This window comes from Pteropus alecto, unplaced genomic scaffold, assembly GCF_000325575.1.
Source record: "Pteropus alecto unplaced genomic scaffold, ASM32557v1 scaffold7, whole genome shotgun sequence".
In the NCBI taxonomy this organism is placed as follows: Eukaryota; Metazoa; Chordata; class Mammalia; order Chiroptera; family Pteropodidae; genus Pteropus; species Pteropus alecto.
This window is the reverse complement of record NW_006494614.1, coordinates 46,843,734-46,856,163: the sequence shown is the minus strand read 5'-3', so window position 1 is coordinate 46,856,163 and position 12,430 is coordinate 46,843,734. Positions and strand designations below refer to the sequence as shown.

General features: G+C 46.2%; 1 pseudogene; it reads left to right on the top strand.

The window, feature by feature from the left end:
• Positions 1-10,733: 10,733 nt before the first annotated feature.
• On the top strand, positions 10,734-10,852 carry LOC112474627 (annotated as a pseudogene).
• Positions 10,853-12,430: the final 1,578 nt, after the last annotated feature.

Genomic DNA, 12,430 nt, shown 5'->3' with positions numbered 1-12,430 from the left:
TTTCCCTTCCCCTGCTGCCTCTCCTCCCATCCCCTCGCCCAGCACCCAGCTCTTCTCTCCCCCGGGTGACACCAACAACTGTAATAATAGTGATGCTCAGTTCAGCCACAGGGCTGTTCCCTCTGTTTTAGCATCTCTGACACTCAGAAAAGGGACCCCTGAGCTCTAACCCCCTGCCCCACCCCTAATCTGCTTCAGCCCAGGGCAGCTTCCCCAGTGAGATGAAGTGCAAGAAGCACTTTATCTGCTAGAATGATCCCTGCTGGCCTGTGAGAAACTGGTGACATTCCTTGCTGGCAGGGGAAGGACTGGATGAGAGGGGAAGTGGGGGAGGAATGAGACTTATTTTTCACCCCTTATGAAACTTTGGACTGTATGAATGCTTAAATATTCACACATTTTTTTAAATTTAAAATGATTTGTGTTCTTTTTGAAAAAAACATTTTTTAGGAATTTAGCTTAAGAAAATGATTTTTGAAAATATGAGCATAGATATATATGTACAAGGATATCCGTTACAGCCTCATTGGCAGGGCCAAAAATTGGAGACCATGTCAAGAAAGACTATTGGCAGCCATCATAAAGGAGGAAGCAATTTTAACCCTTGAGCACAGAAAGATAACTCAATGGACTGGTGGATAGAAAGTGGAGTAGCTTATAAAACAGCATGTTTGTGGAAACTGCATGTGCAGAAGCACAGATGTATAAAAGAATGTTCACCGAAGAGTCAGCTCTTGTTATTAGGTGATTTCCACTTAACTTTAAAAACACTTCTGCTGTTTGGATTTGTTTTTCCCCCAATGAATGTGATTAATAGAAATATAGATAGATAGATAGATAGATAGATAGATAGATAGATAGATAGACAAATAGATAGATGTATATAATATTCATAGAAAAAAAGTTCAGAAGGAAATATCCTTAAATTGTTTAATATTGTTTATTTTTGGAAATGGAAATAGACATTATCTCTATTTTCTCCTGTTTCCCTAATTTTTTTTCAATAGCATATATCACTTTTATAATCAGTTTTTAAAAATCAATAAAGTGAATAGAAAAGAAACACCCAGTGGGAGGTCAAGCCAGGCCTGAGCCATGTGTGGGCTGGGGCTAGGGAAGTGCAGGTGGTGATGGGACCTGGGGCTCGTGCCCCCCACTGCAGCAATGGGGAAGAGGGGAGGCTGGAGCTGCAGACTCTCTGGCCAGGCGTGGCATTTTCCACCACGGGCCGGCTGGCTTAGGCCTCAGGCTAACACAAGCTAGATCCTGGTAGGATTTCTTGGAAAGCAGCCAGGGTGGGCAAGCAGGAGTCCAACAGAGACAAAGTCACTGTGCAAGGAGGCAGGAGTATGTGTGGGAAAAGCCACAGAAGATGACCAACCAAGGCCAGGGCTCAGAGATTCCTCCTGAAGGCAGTTTAGCAGGGAAGTGACAATGGCACATCGATGTTTTTAAAGTTCTCTGCCTGCTAAACGGAGAGTATCAGAGGGAGGCCAGAGAGGAGAACGTCACAATAACCTAGAGTGAGATGCTAGTGCCTGGGCCCAGGCGGGGGCCATGAGGCTAGAGAGGGCTCAGGAGAAGGACGGAGGACTCTCGGGTGTCCGGCCTGTGTGAACAAGTGGCAAATGGTCCTCCTCCTGAGATGAAGATCCTGAGGGAAGATGGTGAGCTCCGTTGTATGTAGATTGGATAACCAGGAAGCTGTAGCATCCCTGATCTGGCATTGACTGAGAGAAGGCCAGGCTGGAGAGGACAATTTAGGAGTCATGGCACAAAAAAAGTAATAGTTGCCATGGGAGGGAAGATGTAGGTAAGAGCAGGTACAGAGGGTGAGAAGAACAGGCTGAGGAGAAACAGGCCGTGCTAGGTAGAGGGGGCACCTCTGCCACCTCCAGGAAGGAGAATCAAGGTGGAGATGGCAGGGCTGCTAGTGGGGCGGGAGCAGAGGGAGGAAGGCCAATTTGGATTTGATGGAGCAATGGTACCCTCTATCCCCGCCTCCCTGGCTGAGAATGCTGAGGGAGGACCAGTCTGCCGCGTGGTGATTCTTTGGCAGTGGGGTGGGGCAGAGTCTGGATCTGTACACTCGGCCAGGCCCCATTGGTTGGTGGGCAGGAGCCAGTGCAGAGACAGGCCGAGCTGATGCAACGTGGGCCTATCGTTGCAAGCCCTGCTGAGGGGATGCAGCTGTGCTGGCCGCTGCCCAGAGGTTCCAGCAGGGAGGGGGGGCCTGCTCTGAGGCAGGCTGGAGGTCTGGGACTGCAGCCCAGTCAGGCCCCAAAGCCGTCTGCTCTGGATCTGCTCTGACTCAGGAGGGAAACACGCCTTTCATGGAAGCACGCAGAGTCCTCAGCCCTGTGCCTCTGCCTGTGCGTGTGCACGAGGTGGAGGAGGGGCCCCAGCTGATGATGCTGCTCGCACAGCTGTCCCTCTCAGGCTCAGAATTTTCAAGGCCTGATGGGAAATGGGAAAGGAGGAGCTGGGCACCAGCAGAGCCCAGACTGAGAGTCAGGTCCTGGGTTCCAGACTGTACTCCGCTCCTGACTCTGTATGTGACTTCAGGCAAGTCTCTGATCTCTCTGAGCCTTAATTTGGCTGGGACAGAGAGTTGTGAAAAAGAACTCATGTTGGAGGCTGGAGTGGGAAGGGGGTCACCAGGGGCACAGCTGACAGTCTAAGCACCCAAACTAGACATAAGAGAAAGGGAACTAGCATTTATCGATGCCCGCTGTGTGCTGGAAGTTCTTGAATTCTATGTTAACTACCTGCTGTGAGATAGGCATTTTAATTCCATTTGCAGATGAGGAAACTGAGCCTCAAGCAGCCCAAGAATGATAGAGCCTGGATTTGAAGCCAGGTTTTTCTGCTTGGGGTCTGCAGTTCTGGCCACTGCAGCCAGCTGGGCCATCAAGCTCCCTGACACAGAATCTCGGTCCTGGAAGACTGACAAGGGTAGGCTGAGTGGCAGAAAGGGTCTCAGCTGCAAATCTGGACAAAGCCTGGTCCCCAGAACAAGGCAGAAAGACTGGTTTGTGCAGCGAGCCAGTGGGTTGGTCAAAGGCCACAGGCTAGGGCAGCACGGCACTGAGATGAGGCTGCCTTGACACCAAAGTCCCGACAGTACAGCCACTCAGCCTCCATCCATACTCAAAGCACTGACCCATCAGCAAATCCTGCCAGAGGTCTGCCCTACCACCTGAAGTGCAGGTGGGTCTGCATCCCAGGGGAGGGGTGTGGAGGATGAGCAGGCCTGGTGACCACACGGCTGGTTCTGAAACTAGGCAGTTTCAGAGATGTATCCTCTTTAAAGGGTTACCCCTATAGGGGTTCTATCAGTGACTTTCTAGAGACAGAAGGATTTGACCCAAAGACATCATGTTGACATAGAAATCCAAACATGGGCGGGCCATTCATTTTCAAAACCAACGTTTCCTAAGCAACTGTTCTGAGCCAGGCTCTGTGCTGAAAACATAGAAACAAATCAAATCCACTCCCTGACCTTAAGTAAATGGGGCTCACACAGGGTGCTCGAGTGTGACAGAGGACAGGAGGAAGAGAGCTCCAGAGCCTAAAATTACCTAACTCCATTCAGGGATGGGGCAGGGAAGACTTCCTGGAGGAGGCTGCCTATGGTTGAGAGAGAGCTCACACCAAGCAGAGAAGACCTGGGGAAGGTAAGAAAAGCAAGTCTCTCTCCTTAGGTGTACAATGAATGGGAGCACCCCAAAACACAGTAATTATGATAACTAATATTTTCATGCAATATTTTTTAAAGTCAAAATTATTGCAAAAAATCCATGATGAACAAAATATCAAATTTTTAAATAAAGACAAGATTCAGGCTAACTTCATGGGTATACAACCTGTGCAGTTTCACAGGGCTCTAGGCTTGCTTAAATATTCTGCCATTGCTCTTTTGAAATTCTGAATAATTTTTGAAGAAGGGACCCCACACATCATGTGGACAAGGTCAATAAAACAGTACTGTGTCAAGCCATATTAGAGACTAAGCCAAAAGAGAGAAAAAGTAGTGATTTAAAATGTTTGATATTTTGTTCATCGTGGATTTTTCTGCATTGACTTTGATATTTTAAAAAATGTTATGTAAAATGTTATTTCTCTTAACTACTGAAGTTTTTGATGCCCTTTCTAAAATTATTTGTTTGTTTTTTGTTTGTTTGATAATTGCCTCCCCGTTTTAACTGGCACACCGGGGTGAATGCCTCACTTACCTCACCCTAGTCCCAGCCCTAAGAGGAGGCAAGTCGAAGAAGGGCATCCCAGGCAGGGACGCATTGGCAGGGCTGCATTCCTTCTGGAGGCTCTTGAGACAAATCTGTTTCTATGGCCTTTCCAGCTTCTAGAGGTCACCTGCTTTCCTTAACTCATGGCCCTTTCCTCTGTCTTGAAAGCCAGCAGTGTAGCATCTTCATATCTCCCCCTCTCTCTCATCTCTGCTCCTGTCAGCACATCCCTCTCTGACTCTGAACCCTCCTCACTCCTTCCCTCTTGTAAGAAACCTTGTGATGACATTGGGTCTCCAGGTTAATCTCCTTATCTCTAGACCCATAATTTAATAACATCTGCAAAGTCCCTTTTACCATGTAAGTTAACATATCCAGAGATTGGAACATGGACATCTATGGGGGCCACAGAAGCCAATCCTGTGAAGGCCTCGGAATAGAGGTGAGCACCCCAAGCAGAGGGAACTGCATATGTAAAGGCCCCAAGACTAGAATGAACTAGGCATGTTCTCAGAAGAGCAAGGCCACTCTCCTAGAAAGTAATGCTCCAGTTACTTTGATTTTAATTAATTTCATCCATGGGGCCAGTCCCACCTCTGTAGATGAATGTAGTGTACTCATCAACTGGGACAACACTTACAGAGCATTCCCTTGGCATTTAAGGTCATCTCCTTCATCCCTCTGCTTCTAACTAGCCCACCCTTCACATGCTTAGCCCTGGATATTTGAAGAAGGTGCCTGCCTGGGTGCTTGCCTGGAGCTGAGAACCAGACTGGCTCTGGTGGAGGAGTGGGCCCGGCCCCTGGTACCTGCATATAATCCTGCTCTTTTTTCCCTGTCAAAGGCCAAGATTATGTGGCTGAGGGAGGATGGGGGCAGGAAAGGTTGGACCTCGAGCGGTGGCAGCAGCCTTCAATGGCCATATTGTTAGCTCTGGGCTGTGGTGGGGAGGGTGCCAGGGTCTGGCTGAATGAGGCATCTGTGCTCTCTAGGTCAGGACGCCCAGGTCAGGGGCTCTCCTGGGAGATGTCTCCCACTCCCTACCACTGCCCAGACCCTGCCATTTGTCTTCCTTAACATCCCTTGTACTGGTCCCTCAGCTATCACTGGCTGACTCGCCTTACCATTGAGTATTGGATGGTGGCCTTTGCTGTTAGAATGGAAGCCCTCTGAGAAGGCCAGGAACTGTCTGTCTTGATCACCACCAAGTCCCAGCACCCAGCCAGAGCTTGATTCAGAGAAGTTATTCCATTCAGTGTGCAATGAATGGATGAATGAATGAATGAGACACTGTTGCCATTCTTCCTTGTCTCATAATCTCTTCCGAGACCATTACACCAGTTCCCTCACTGGCTTCCCTACTTCTGGTCTTTCCTCTTCCTCGCTGTTGCCTGGGAATCATACTAACGCATCATCTAGTTAACAGTTTCCTGGGCTCCTTGAGACCCTCAGGATCCAGCCAAGCCCCTGCCAGCCTTGCCACCAGGATATTCACTAAATTCTTGTCCCTGCCCCTGCACTACTCCTCGAGCATACCTGACACTTCCCACCTATGTACCCTTACACTTATGGATTCCTAGGCCCAGAATTCCCTTCTTCCTCTTTTCCCCACCTGGGTGACTCTTACTCGTTATTCAAGAAACAAGCTCCTCCAGGAAGCCTGCTTGACTACCCCCAGCCTCCCCACCCCACTGCACCCCACTCCCATCACCTCGGCACCAAATGTAAATAACCCCTCTGCCTCTCTCTCCAGATCATGCGTTCCTCAACGGCAGATATTGAGTCTGACTCATGTTTTTGTCATAGCCAGGGCCCGGGACCTGGTCAGGCACTGAGCAAATACTCAGCAAAGGTGTAAACTTAGCCCCATGACGGTGGGCGCAGGCGGAGGCCTGACTAGTGTGCACTTCTGCCCTCTAGTGGTCATTTTGGATCACTGCGCTTTTCTGTGTCCTATTTATAGACTTCATTAGGATAACGGACCCCATTAGAATAATGGTTCTCAGAATATGGCCCCAGGACCTACAGCATCAGCCCCACTTTGGAACTTGTTAGAAATGAAAATTCTTGGGCCCCACCCCAGACCAGTGAATCAGAAACTTTATGGGTGGGGTCTAGCAATCTGTTTCCAGGTGATTCTGATGCAGGCTAAAGTATGGGAACCCTTCTCCTAGGAGCCCCAAGTAGCGTAAGAGACATCAGGACTCACCTGGTAGGGTTGCCAGTTAAAATCCAGGACTCCCAATTAAAGTTTAATTTCAGGCTAACAACAAACGATTTTTACTGCAAATATTGCACCAGACATTTTTATACTAAAAATTTATTTATCTGAAATTCAACTCTAAATGGGTGTCCTTTCCACCACCACCACCACCACACACCCCCGCCCCCCGCCTCCGCCTTCTATATCTGGCAGCCCAAGCCCGCCCGGGACTCTACTCTTGATTTAATGCTCTGTCACCATTTTGAAATTCTTAATAATTTTTGGACATGGAACCCTGAATTTTCATTTGGCACAGGTAGTCCCAGGAAGGACCCTTCCTTACAAAGCCTCCTCTGGAACATTCAGGACCCGGAGCTCAACGGTAGAAGGAATCAGACCTCCAGCAGCTGTGCTGTGTCTCTAAGTTGTCCTAGCCACCTTGTCTTCCACATCCCCCATTGTTTCGTTCCCAAATTAGTCAAACCTTCATCCGTTCCTCCCAGATTGTGGTTCCTGTCTCCTCACTGTCTTGCTGCCTCTGTCCTTGCTCCTTCTAATTCCTGCCTTCCACACAGTGAAGTCCCCACAATGTCTGCCCATGTCACCTTCCTCCTCAAAACTTTCCTCTGGGCGTGTCCTTACCACTGCTTTTATTATAACAGCCATCTGCCATTACAGAACACAAAGTTAGGAATTTTCTCTCATCTTGTGTTCTGCCAAGTAATCCTGCCTTGGGTGGATGCCTGGGGTGGATGGGGGCGTGTCATGGGTAGGACCTGCCTGCATCCCTTGGATGAAGAAATAGGGAGTTATTGTTTAATGGATACCGAGTTTCAGTTTTACAAATGAAAATTTTCTGGTGAGAGATGGTGGTGATGGTAGCACAATGTGTATATACTCGATGCCACTGAACTGCACACTTAAAAATGAGAACATGTAATTTTTATATTATGTATATTTTACCACAATATTTTTAGAGTTTTATTTTTTAATTTTGTTTGGTTTTTGTAGGTAATTTTTAATAAGTATTTAAAGTTTTCCAGTTTCATTTTTATTCTTATGCTTGAATGTGAATTAATATTAACTTTGTAACACATTTGATATCTTTCATCTATTCTAGTCTATCCCCTAAGTACAATAATCTTTTCTTTAACTACCCAACACTTTTCTTGTCTCTTTAATTCCCACTTCCCATCCCCTCCCCTTTGGCAACCATCAGTTTGTTCTCTATATCTATGGATCTGTTTCTGTTTTGTTTTATTTATTCATTTATTTTATCTTATTTTTTTTTTTTAGATTCCACATGGAAATGGGATCGTATGGTATTTGTCTTTCTCTGTTTGACTTATTTCACTTAGCATAATACCCTCTAGGTCCATCGATGCTGTTGCAAATGGCAAGATTTCATTCTTTTTTGTTGTAGAATAATATTCTATTGCATATATATACACCACATCGTCTTTATCCAGTCATGGACATCTTTATCTATTTATGGACATCTAGGTTGTTTCCACATCTTGGCCATTACTAGTAATGGTGCAATCACACAGGGATGCATATATCTTTTCAAATTAGTGTTTTTGTTTTCTTTGGATAAATAGCCAGAAATAGAATTGCTGGATCATGTGGCAGCTCTGTTTTTAATTTTTTTGAGGAATCTCCATACCGTTTTCCACAGTGACTGCTCTAATTTACAGTCCCACCAACAGTGCACAAGAGTTCCCTTTTTTCCACATCCTCGCCAGCACTTGTTATTTGTTACCACAATTTTTTTTTTTTTAAAGTAAAATGCTTGGAACTAGTACATGGCCTAGTACATAATACACACTCCTTAGCAGACACCAGACCCTTTCAGGTCGGGGTGTGAGGCCCAAACTCTTGTCATAATGACACTAGGCATCACTGGCCCTTTCACTAATGTGTAAGAGCAATGGTAGTACACCTGCTGGTGCCCCCCTGCCGCAAGCTGTACTAGAAGTGATTGTATTCTTCACTGCCATGCCCTCTCAGTAAAACACTGCCAATTTCACTCAAGAAAGTCATTGATGAAGCAATAAAATGTATTTAATTTACTATATGTTATTCTTAAATGCACATCTTTTTAATATTCTGTATGAGAATTGTTTGAATTATGAGCCAAACTGGCCACTCTTTTCATGGAACACCATTTTTACTTAAAGGAAATATTGACAGATAAATTATGATTATACAGACTTGAGTGTCTGGCAAACATTTTCTCAAAAATGAATAAAATAAGTCTGTCATTTCAACGCAAACTGACAGTATTTGTTGCTAATGATAAAATTCAAGCTTTTAGTGAAAATTCAAATTTTGGAAAACTTCTGTTCCCCACTGTGGGCTTGACAGCTTCCCAATACAGAAATACCTAGGAGACATTGTGGATTCAGTTCCAGACCACTGCAATAAAGTAAATATTGCAATAAAGTCAAATAAATTTTTCCAGACCACCACAATAAAGTGAATATTGCAATAAAGTCAAATAAATTTTTTGGTTTCCCAGTGCATATAAAAGTTATGTTTACACTATTCTGTAGGCAATTAAGTGTGCAATAGCATTATGTCTACAAAAACAATGTACACACCTTAATGAAAAAGTACTGTATTGTTAAAAAATGTTGAACAGGATCTGAGCTTTCAACAGGTTGTAATCTTTGTTGGTGGAGGGTCTTACCTTCAATTTGTGAAAAACACAACATCTGTGAAGTGCAATAAAATGCTACATGCCTTACTTAACTTTTCTGATGAGATTGGTGGTGACATTAACAAATTTGATTTTTTAAATGTTATATACTGAAACTGATCAATATTTGAAAGACTGCATAACTTGGTGAACCATTTTTTTCCCACAGATGGCCAATGCATACTGTTACAAAATCATGCAAGGGTAAAAGACATATTCAAAGTGCAATGTGTCTTTGGATTTTAATGTAACTGAGAAAGAAAATGTCACTGATGTGTTTTCAGATTCTAATAGCAACTAACCTTCAAGAAATTTGGGTTTTGAGTTTGGGTTAGTATCAAAGAAGAATAGCTACAATTCTTTAAAAAGACCATTAAAATACCCCTCCCTTTCTAACTACATATCAATATAAACCTGTATTTTACTTCATAAACTTCAACCAAAACAATATATTGCATCTGTTTGAATGCAGAAGCAGGTATGAGAATCCAGCTGTCTTCCATTAAGCCAAGCATTAAAGAAATTTGTAAAAACATAAAACAATGCCACTCTTCTCAGTAACCTTTTTGTTTTGCAAAATATATTTTTCATGAAAATATCTTAACATTTAATAAGATTGTTATTGTTAAATTACTTAAGTATTTTTAAGTGTCTCCATTTTATTTTCTAATACTGTAAATACTGATATAAACCAATTGAACTGGAGTTCTCTGAGGTCTTCAATAATTGTTGGGTGTGAAAAAGGGTCCTGAGACCAAAAAGTTTGAGAAACAGCGTGCAAGTGTTAATGCTTAATATTATTCTGCACCAACAAGTATTAGCCAGCAAGGGGCAGCAGAGGCAGCCAAATGAAGGTATCCCCTTTGCCCTTTCGTTAAAAGTATTGAGAGCCTGCTTATTGAGTGTGACCCTCGCACTGAGCTAGAACACAGAAGTAGATCTGACAAGGAAGGAGTTCAGTCCAGCAGGTAACAGACCCTGGTGATTGACAATGGTGGGGCCAAACTAGACAACCCCTCTCGTGAGCATTGGGAGGTGCTGGTAAAGGGTAAACTTGGAGTTGTGATCACCGTGATTCCCACTTGAGGGGAGGGAGCCTGCAGGGTCTGGGATCAGAGAGGACCTTGAAGCTTCCCACCCTTTCCGTACTGGAGTCTGACCAGGGATCCAAGAGGAAGAAGGGGACCAGGTATTACTTTTTTATGCAGTTGACACAGGCATTTCCCAGAACCACTCCCAACCCCTCCACCATGGGAAAGGGGCCACCAAGATTTATGGCTCCTGTCTCACATAGGCTCCTTCCTTCCCTTTCACGTTCCACAGGCGTGACTCTGAGCTTCGCACCTCTCCTCAGGCCCCTGCTCTACCTGCCCATCTCCCTGGAGAGCAGACCCCTTACCTCCTGCTTTGCTGAGGCCTGCAGGCCTGATCTTCCTCACCTGCCCCTTCCCCACACTGGTCATCCTGGAGGTGGAAGTGCTACCTCTCAGTCTCAGATCAGTGCCCTGCCTTTCCATTACACTTACCAGTTACGTCCTCTCTTCCACATGGCTTTAAGTCCTCCTCTAAAATCTTCAGGTCTGTCTATGGCCATGCCACCCTGAACAAGCCCAATCTTGTCTGATCTCGGAAGCTAAGCAGGGTTGGGCCTGGTTAGTACTTGGATGGGAGACCACCTAGGAAGACCAGGTGTTGTAGGCTTAAAAAAAATAATAAAATAAATAAAATCTTCAGGTCTGCCTCATCCTCCAGCTGCCACCCAAGCACACACTCTGGGAAGGGTGGTCCACACCAGCTCCAAATGCACCCTTGGTCCTGCCTCCACCTCTCTTGGCCATCCCAGCTGTGGACCCCAGGACACTTCAGTCTTGGCACTCCGGCCCTCACTAACCTCTCCTTGCAGTTTCCCTCCTCTCCCCTTCTCTAACCAGTCTTTCTCTGGCTCCTTTCTTGGGCTCCATCCCCTGCCCACCCCTCTCTCTGTGGGTTTTCATGCCTCCTTGCAAGCCCATTCCCTTCCCAGGGCCACTCACCTCTGATCCCAAAAGTGGTCCTGGATTGTGGCCTCCAGGCCTGGCCTGGAGTTCTAGACCCCTCAACTCTCCATCTCCCTTACACCATACAGACACAATCAGTAGCTTGCCTCTTTTCCCTAAATATTCTATGTTTAGAACCTCATCTGGACTCTCAAAACAGGCCCCCACCGATCTGGTCCCCCCGCCTCAGTCACTTATCTGAACAGTGACCAGGATCTGGGATCAAAGCAAACCTGACCTTTTTACCCCTGCTTAAACCTCCCAAGGCTCCCCTTTACCCTCATCACAGAAGCCATTCTCAGTGACGGAAACCTCTGTGACATGACCCCTGCCCACCTTTCCAGCCATGGACCATCCTGACCTTTCTGCCTTGGTACTATGGCACTGACTTCAGTCTCCACACACACACACCGTGCTACCTCCAGCCTGGCTGACTGAACACCAGATGTCATTTAATCTGCACCACTTTTGAAGGGCTACTATTTCATATCCCTTTTGGTCACCAGGAAGCTGAGCGATAGTGGGAAGGTGTCTCAGCCAGGATGTGCCCGAGCCGACAGCATCCTACATCCAATTTTATCTCCAGTGCATGCAAGTGACTTTATAACCCCTCCATCCCCCCACTCAACACATACTCTTGTCCCATCCCACCATCCTGTAAGGCCAGCCAGGGCTTGGATGCTCACCCTGCTCAGGTGCCCTGGACTCCCTTGGGGCATGTCCTTTGGCAATAAATTGGGTCACAGCTTCCCCAGTGAGTGGGGTGGGTGTGGCCCCAGCCCCTACAGTCCCACTATACATGATTGATGCCACAGGGCCACGGGGGGCACCACAGGTCAGGGAGGGGGACAGGCAGGCAGGGTGCCAGCAGAAAGCCCTCTGAGTGTTCATGGGTAGGAGGAGTGAGGCTGGATCCAAGCCAAGCCTCCTCCTCCCCTTCATCTCTCCCCCTTTGTTAATGCTCTGGTGCCTTCCGAATATAAAGTCCCAAGTCAAAGCCCCACTCAACGTGGCTTCTGCCTGCCCTTCCTGCTCCATCTTAATTATCGGATACACAGTGGAGCTGACCATGTACCAACACTACCAGAAGCTTTTCTAGCTTATGAAGTAGGTACTAGTATCGTCCTAACTTTCCAGGTGAAGAGACTGAGACACAAAGCGATGACAGTTAGTAAAGGTAAAGCCAGGATGTGACCCAGGCCATGAGGGTCCAGTCTGTGCTTTAACTGCTCCTGCGCGACCT